Source organism: Oreochromis niloticus, linkage group LG15 (genome assembly GCF_001858045.2).
Source record: "Oreochromis niloticus isolate F11D_XX linkage group LG15, O_niloticus_UMD_NMBU, whole genome shotgun sequence".
Taxonomy (NCBI): domain Eukaryota; kingdom Metazoa; phylum Chordata; class Actinopteri; order Cichliformes; family Cichlidae; genus Oreochromis; species Oreochromis niloticus.
The window spans coordinates 37,244,778-37,253,830 of NC_031980.2; the positions used below are offsets into that span (position 1 = coordinate 37,244,778).

The window sequence follows — 9,053 nt, forward strand, 5'->3', positions numbered from 1 at the left end:
CACATAGTAATAACTTCAGTAACACGGTATAAAAGGAGTTAATTATTATTATTAAATATAAAAACAAACAAACAAAACATCTGTTTGACAGGAGGCTACTTTGAATCTAAGACATACTTTGTGCTGTTCCTTGATTAGTTTGGTTTCTTTGAGTGGAGACATTCAAAAATGTAACTACACTATCACTATTCAGTTTGTCACACACACAGAGTTTGCCCACAAAAACAAAGCCAATGTGTGTGTGTGAAGGTCCCCAGACAGTACAGACCTCAGCTAATGTATGTGTGTGTGTGTGTGTGTGTGTGCGTGTGTGTGTTTCCCCATCAAAGTCCTCGGATATATGGTTATTCCCTTTAACAGGGTAACATGCCCATCTTCACCCCCCTCATCACCATGGTGACAGATTTGCATGGAGCGATGGCTCTTTCTGCCTCCCTTTTCATCTCACACACACACACACACTGCTGCAGTCAGTGCAAAGCATCCTGGGTAAGGAGCAGAAAGAGCTGCTCTGGAGAGGCAGGCCAATCAAACAGAGAGTTAACGAGCGCTAACAGAACCCTGTTAAAGGTACTGTTGCTATGGAAACAAGTGATTCGATGCATGTGACCCCAATATGAGTCGACTGCATGAGATGAGAAAGGATGAAATAATCACAGTGAGTAGACAAACCTTTATTAAAAATACAACTAAACCAACAGAAAACTAAACAACCGCCCCCCCAGTAAACCTTAAACCATAACTGCAATGCCAACGCATGCACGCACACACACACACACACACACACACACACACACACACACACACACACACACACGCTAATCCAGTCTAGCTGGATTCGAGGAGGAGGCTGAAAGTCATTAACCTTCACAGAGGCCTGACAGGACTGATGATTGACTCGGAGAGAGAGAGATGCTAAAAGAAAATCCTGTGTCAGCATTTAGACCACAAGAGAGGAAACAAAAGGAAAGGAGGAAGAAAGAAAGAACGTTTAAGAAAGTCCAGTGAGAAAGACACAGAGTAAAGAAAGGAAAGATCAATGATGAATGAAAGACAAAGGGAAAAGTCAACCACGTGGTTTAAAAGCAAACACCGAATGATGGGAAATGAGAAACAAAAAGTTGAAAATTAAGCAAAACAGAAAGAAAGAAATACACTGTGAAAAAAATTACTAGAAAGACAAAAGGCAGAAAGAAAGAAAGAAAGAAACCCAGAGTAAGAGAGAACAGAAAGATAAAAGAAAAAGAATAAAAAATAAAAACGATCAAATGAAGGGAACACGCTGAAACCTGCTGACATGGTAGAAGCTGCAGCTCAAAAACACTTGAACGAATTCAGATGTACGTCATAAATCTTCAGCATTTAAAGATTTCCAAACTGAGCCGCTTCTGTCTTCACAACACCTGGAGGTGACTAAATGTGACAAAATGTTGCTGATTTTTTATGCTGCACATATGAGAGTGCAACATTACGAACACCAGCTGTACCATTTTCTACAGAGGAAGTGCTTTTGTTTGCTCGTTTCAGTCTAAACAGCTGAAACAAAATAAATCATGTTGGTTTAATAATACAATGTGGTGCTGATCGAATATGCAACATAAAGTAGTTTTAAACCCGCAGAAAAACACTGACAGGATGCTGGCACCATTTTCCTCCTCCTCTTTCTTTCTCCCTTTCTTTCATGCCTGGAGGATGCGGTTGCCGCAGTAACCAGACAGTCCCAGAGGAGACAGAGATGTAGAGAGATGGAGGATGGGAGGATGTGGGGGTGGAGCAGGTGGCAGGATTGATCGACTCTCACTTTGTTCACAAATATAAAAATAAAGCAGGTTACAAACCTCGAACTGGGCCTTCATGAATAAAAACACATTTTACATCCAAGTGGGTCAAACTCACAGAGGGGAGATTTCAGCACACAGAAAGTCTCATTGTTATATATTTACTTGAAATATGTTTTACTGTGAAACACTGAAAATGAGTGCTGTTCAGGCCTCTTCAACCTTGATTATGTCTTTTTGATTAACTGTAGATACTTGATGCAAAAAACTGTTGGTCTAGTTTCTTTGTTTTAAATATATTATAAAAAGAGTTGTACATAAACTCATAAACACACTAATAATAATAATCCTTGCAGTAGTGATTGTTGTGACTCGGTACTATATAAACCACCCACAGCAGATGACTGCAGTGATCGTTGTGTATGCAGCTCAATATCAGCCAAAACAATGACTGAGCTGCACTGATGCAGGGACTGGAGGCATGCAGTACATGATGTTAGTGCACATACTGTGCACCTGTTTAATGACAACAATGAGCTACAGTTAGCTTTTAAAATACCTTCATGTTATGTTAGTTATGTGTTATGCTAGTGCGCTATCATATGATTTAGTCCTACTGATCGCTTGATATAGTTTGATATATTTTTATGATTATAATTCCTTGACTCAACTGGATCTCAATCTAAAAATGTACCATTTGGTGAGAGTTATGAATATTAGAAAGTTATTTTGACACTGAAGGAATGACTCTGTTATCTAAAGTTCACCAGGCGAGGCACAGAGAAAGTTTAATAGATAAGAAGAAAAAACATTTATTTTTTATGTTTCTACCATGAAGGGAAGGATGTTTATGAAGCTCATTGAAGCTCTGACCGGTTGATCAGCTTCAGGTTTGTCACGTGAGGCCTGGAGGAGGAACAGATGGATGGATGATGGATGAAGATTTTGCTCCAGCAAAGCGAGCACCTCTTTATTAACCACAACAATCGGGTACTTCCTGTCAGCAACACCAAACAGCTCTGCTCCCAATCCTGCTGCTGCTGTTGTTGATGAAATGTGAGAGCTGCAGCTGAATGGCGAGGCTGCTACGGAAGAATAAACATACAGAGTGAGAGTGAAAAGCATGGAAAGAGATGCTGATCGAAGAGGTGATTGATTTGATGACATAACAGTGAAGCGGTCAGTACAAACAGCCGCTCCTGTGATGAGCAGCCTCAGCGACAGGACGAGAGGACGCGTCAGCGAGCAATCATGCAGAAACACGTTCCTCCATCTTTTTTTTATGCTGCGGAAGCCGACCTCCTACAAATGACCTACATTCTCATGCAGGTGAAGCAAATACAGCAATGCAAAACCAGCTGAATGATGCAGCAAATAAATCTGCAGCATTGTTGATGAATCACATTTTTATGAATCTACTTTGATCTGAGCTTAATATATTTGAGCGTTTTGTAGGACAAATGCTAAAATTCTTCTTTTGGCTTTTTTTCCTTTTTCTCAAACTGCAAGAGCATCTGAAATGCCATGAACCCGACGATCAATCACAAAAAGTTCCCTCGCTGAGAGGAAATAGCAGCAGGAGCTTCAGTCCCAAACAGATGATGGAATGAAGGTCAAAGGTCAGAGGTGAAAGACTAAACTGATGCCGAGTCTGACAGAAAACACTAACCCCTACATAGCATAAGCTCCTCCTCCAACTTTCCAGCTCAGAGATCTGTCTGCGAGTCTCGCTGCGTCCGAGAACCAACGTTGCCAGAGGTCAGATGACCTTTTCCTCTAATTCAAGGAGGAAAATCAACAGAAATATGACAGGACGAAGGGGAAACAGACTGGACGTCAAAAATAACAGTTTTGAGTGAATCTCTGAGATCATATTTAAAGTCCTCAAAGTGTAAAACAGATAAAATCAGCTCTTCACTTTGAGCAAACCAGCCGATCAGCTCACTGACTTCCTTCCTTTGATGCTGGTTTCCCACTGAAAATAATTCTGTCACATTTTCTTTTGATTTTAAGTGGCAGGCGGCAAATCAGAAGTGGGAATAACCCTGTCATGTGACCTACTACAACACGGTGGCAAGCATAATGACTCTGAAAGGCGTTTCAGGCTAAAGGCTGTTCAGAATTATAGATGACTTTGGTGGAGGACACAGGCTCACTCGGCCTGGACCAGCTGTGTTTTTGACCATAAAGCCCGTCTCGCAAGGACAACTGCAGGAAGTCAGCGAGTGCAGAGGGCGAGTCCAGATGACTGTCCCAGCAGACTCTCAGGCCTCAGGCAGCCACACGGCGAGTGACAAAGAGCTGGAGCTGACATCCAACTGTTGTGTACTACAGAAAGCATAGCGGGTAAGAGACCCTGATGCAGAGTCAAAAACAACGAGTAATACTCCTTCCACAGGTCATCGTGGCTTGAGCTGAACTAGACTGTGAGTGACTCTGAGCTTTCAGGCAGGGGCAAAAATGCATTACTGTAATCATTATAATTAATCATTTGAAGTCAAAAGTCTAATTAGAGTTCAGCTCAAATTCTGGATATGAAATCTGTTTCCTTATAAGATCTTCAGCCCCTTTTTGCCACCTCTGTTTCTTTCTGTTTCACACTTTTCTGACAGTTATAGATCTGAAATGGATCTTTTTTATTATCTTAATCTTAATAGATTGTTTAATAAGAGTGTTCAGCCCTCCATAGAACTTTGGTCTTTAGTTGGTTCATTGAATTTTTAAACTAATTCACTTAAATAAAAGCCCTCATTTTGTGCATTCTGGGGTTTTAAAACCGTGAACACGGTGTTCAGCATTTCACTGTAACCTTATGTGCAGCAGAGGCTTCCAGTATGTTTTCTCCTGGTTTATCGGTGTGTAACCTAAAAAGCAGTGACTGCATACAAACACTGTCATACCCACAACAAATGAGGCACCACTGGTGCAACACTTGGGTAACATAACAGGGGCTTCATGCACTATAGCTCTGTTTTTGTGTTTTTTTAAGCCTCTGTTTATTTCCTATAAATGAAGGCTCGATGTTTGTTTCCACTTTTATGTTGGGGCCATGAGCTCGGATATTACGATGAGGACTTTAGGATAATCTCTGCGTTCTGTTATCTTACGTACAATTGCAGGAAAATATTTGGAAACAAGTCAGAATTAAGAACATTAAAAAAGATTAGGTTCACACATATGAAGCTCGAACATTTTGTGGCAGATTGTGAGACATCAGACTGCGTCTCCTCCTACAGAAGAGCCTCAGACTGAATGAGACTGACTACATCAACACTCGTGTATTTTGGACCATTGTTTCTGTCTGCAGTGGGTTTCCTGTTTTCTTTGGTATCATCTGACAGTGGTCCTTCTGTCTTTCTTAGTTTTCAGTGTTTTTCATATATTTGTTTGTCTATTGATATCTGAGCTATTATCTATTTCTGCTTGTATTTTCTGTCTTTTCATGATGACTCTGACTCTCAGTCTCTAAACTGGGGGCCTCATTGACCCCCTGAGGCTTCTTCACTAATCCTTCTATGCTTACTAAAAAAATCTTCAGAATGGTCCTTTAAATGCAAACTGAGAGCTTTATTTTGTTATTTTCTGTATTTGAGCTATTTCAAAGTTTTCTTTATTTTCTTTATTTATTGATTTTTTGCTGTCTGAGCAAACAGAGATGTGAGGCAGCAGAGGAGCTGCTGGGAGCCACACCCTCCATCTGTGCCAGCAGCCTCCATCACAGTCACTATAACAAAGCTTCAGATCACCAGGAAAAGACGTCTACATACAGAGCAAATCCCAGAAAACTGAAGGCACAGATCTCTGTCTCTGTTTCTCATGTGATCAGTTAAACCACTAAAGTGCAATTTGCCGTTTCTCTCACATTATTCTCAGTAATGTCTGTGAAGGTTCTCAGTCATCCAGGTACTGTAGTCTAAAGAGCTTGGATAGAAAAGCGTCTGGACTTCTTTAAGTTTCCTTGAAGACGTTATGAGAGAAGAAAATGATCCAAAAGCCTGGAGAGCAGGCAAAGCAGCTACTGAGGATGAGATTTTTACACTAGCTCATCATGTAATCCAGCTCTCTCTAATATTGAGGCTGGACACTGGAGAACAATCATCACTGTAGAAGGATCACAACACTGACAGCAGACCTGACTATTTAGATTTACTTGTAAATGTACAATTAAATCCATCCAGCAGTTTAATACTCACACAATATGTTTCTTAATGTTTTGTTTGGTTGTTGTTATTCCTCATTATTCATCCAAAAGTTATAGACTCTCTTCAGCTCTTACCCACGACTGCACTTTGTATGCTTGGGTACGCTTGGACTGATTACTGCATGGGCAAAATGGGCACATACCCAGCACCCTGAAGCCAAAGGAAGCCCTTGACAGTACACCGTTGTTGTACTTAAAATATTTGCATAAAGGGATTTTTGTTTGAATGTTTTCTAAATTGAACAATCTAAGAATTATGACACAGGTGTAATATTAACTGTTACGGTGACAATCGTGGAGCATTCAAGGACTACCTGAGACACAGGAAAGTGAGCTGCATCCTCTGACGTATGTGGAGGAAAACAATTCTTAATTGTGGATTATATTTTCCTAACATATACAGGTGAGGTGCTTAACGATGTTTCCATTGTACTGTACATGGTGAATAAAGGACGTAACAATAATTTAACAGGACAAAATGTAAGTATTACATGTTGTAATTGTGAGCTACTTCACATTTTCCTCTACAACTCTGTTTGCTTGGTACAGGAAAATACCAGACACCCTGTTTACAGAGTAGGCAGGTCGGCCTGTGGCAGCTTTGTGTTCAGGCTCGAGATAAACCGTCATCTCCTTTGTCCTTCCAGAGAAATAGATATATACTATTCACTATCTCGACCTGTCTCCTCTTACTTACTGACCTACATCTGCCAAAACAGTATTGTCCCTTATAACAGTACCTTATTGTTGTTCTTTCTATGTTTACATAAAGCTGCAAATAATGTGGAACAATTACTTCTTCTGATGTTTTAATTTTTGTTAGATTTGATGTTTCGGTATCTTATGCTTTTATACTGATTTTATAACGTGTAATATTAATAAATATTAAAAGTCGCAAATACAACTCTTATTAAATGTTAGGCCTAAATTCACACGACAGCATTATGATGCCATGAAAGTACTTTTGCACCTTGTTGCATCCCTTTCGGAATTTTTTCCTGTATATTTCCTGTGAAATATTTTCCCTGAAATGCAAAACTTTCATTCAGTTTTATTAAGAAAAACAGCTCTGCTTTCACTCTTCTTTCTACCTGTTTAGGTGCTTTATTTCTCAGAGCCTAGGCCTATGTGTGCTCCCCTTTGCCCAATCCAGCTTGTTCAGTAATCCTGGACCCTCCCCTACACCACACAACAGAATATACAAACCTAAAGCAGCTGCACCCTTCATGTTCACCTTCTGTAGGCCTAATCAATGCAATAAATCATTCAGGAGCATGACCTGCTTTTCTTCACCAATTCACTGATCATGCATGTGCATTAAAAGGAACATATATGAAAAACAACCAACATAAAATTTCGATCTAACAGACATAAAAGCAGAAGCAGAGCAGCTCCAGAGGAACAATCACCACCACGTATCTTCTTAAAATCAGCACATTTCAGTCACGATGAAGACAAACAATAAACAGAGAAACATTGAAGAAAGCTGCGACAGCTCCAGCAGAATAAATGAATATTTAACAGAGTGGGGTGATGCATCCTTAACCAGTGAGCCCAGTGAAACCAGCGCATACTGGGGGAGACTGCAGGAGACCTTCAAGGCCCAAAATGATCACCCAGCTTAAAGAAACACCTCACAGTAAATTTCCATGTGACTTTCAGCTGAATGAATATCCATAGAGGATTTTCGATTTGATTTTTTGTTTTCAGGATAAAACATATTTTTTTACAGTACACTTTCTTGTTATTGTTGAATCTGACCTCTTTTTTAGCTGCTGCCTCTCTGACGACATCTATGATTCATCAGCTCCTCCATCCTCCTCCATCCATCTGCATGCATGAAGGAGAACATACAGCCCTCCATTCCCTTCCCAACCCCATCACCTAATACCCCGCATGAATGATGGATGAAATGAAAACAGGGTGGAGGAAAACAAGCACATCTGAGCGTTAAAAATCCGACTCAAACCTGAAATCTGCGCCGCAGCTTTTAAAATCCGGACACATCAGCCTCCTCCCGTCTGACCTGCGCTCATCAGCAAGCCTCTTTATGTCTTTATCCGCTGCGTTTAGGAAGAGAACCAGATCGAGTCGGGCCGAACCGGACCGGAAGAGGACAGGAGGGTCGGTAAGGTCGGAAAAAGCCAGATTATAAGGGAATGAGGGGTGAGATGGAAGCGAGAAACCAAGGAGCGGTCGGTCCTTACCTCATGACTCTGAGACTCCGAGCAGAGCTGAAGATCACAGAGAGAGAGCGAGAGAGAGAGAGGGAGGGAGGGGAGGGGGGGTGGGGAGGTGGGGGGAGGAGACAGAGTCGTTGGAGGGGGGGGGGGGGTGTTTATATGGAAATAAAAAAGGTTTTATTAAAGACCACTGAATTCAGTACAAAAGCAAATCATCCTTTTATAGTTATCCTCACTGTATATACTATATACAGTGTATAACTACACTGTTATACACTGTTATACAGTATATACAGTGTATAACAGTGTAGTTATACACTGTATACACTGTATAGTATATACAGTGTAGTTATAGTTATTACTCACAAATTAACAGACGTATCAGTCTGAGAGGGACACATATATCACACCTCATTGAATGTGGTTAAAAAACAGAGAAATGTCAAATAATATTCAAATGCATGTGTAATAAAAATATAGCGGTAAAGTCAGAGCAGTGAGACGGGATCCGTAAGGTGAAGACAAACACATTACATTAAAAAAGAAGAATATCTTTTCATTCACTTGTTTGAACCCCTTTGTTAAAATGTCACAGCTGGTTTCTAGATAAGTTTCCACTGTGTAAAGTTTTTGTGCTTAAAAGATTTAGTTTGATTGCTGAGAGGTTTTAGTTGTTTAGTTGATTATATTTGTGTTTGCTTCCCTCTGTGTTCTTGTTCTTCAGTGTAGTTTGTCTCTGTTCTTTATAGCTTAAGGTTAGTTCCTGTTGTACTTTGGTAGCTTGTTGTCTCAGGTGTCTTCACCTATTTTTCGTTCCCCTTGTGCCTCCCATTCCGTCAGTCCTGTCATTCTTTATGTATAGCTGTAGGTTTGCATTTCCTGTGCTCCCTG

The 9,053-nt window shown here is 40.5% G+C and overlaps 1 protein-coding gene across 2 annotated transcripts in view; it reads right to left on the reverse strand.

Moving 5' to 3' along the window:
* Window positions 1–8,220, reverse strand: part of apc2 (APC regulator of WNT signaling pathway 2) — a 42,148-nt gene extending 33,928 nt beyond the window's left edge. Inside the window, exon 1 of one of the 2 annotated variants that reach the window (XM_019346229.2) lies at window positions 8,187–8,220. The gene's annotated coding sequence lies outside the window, so the exon portion shown is untranslated. Of the gene's footprint in view, window positions 1–7,948 lie in introns of both variants that reach the window. The other variant, XM_019346228.2, reaches the window with a different exon arrangement.
* Between the last annotated feature and the right edge of the window lie 833 nt (window positions 8,221–9,053).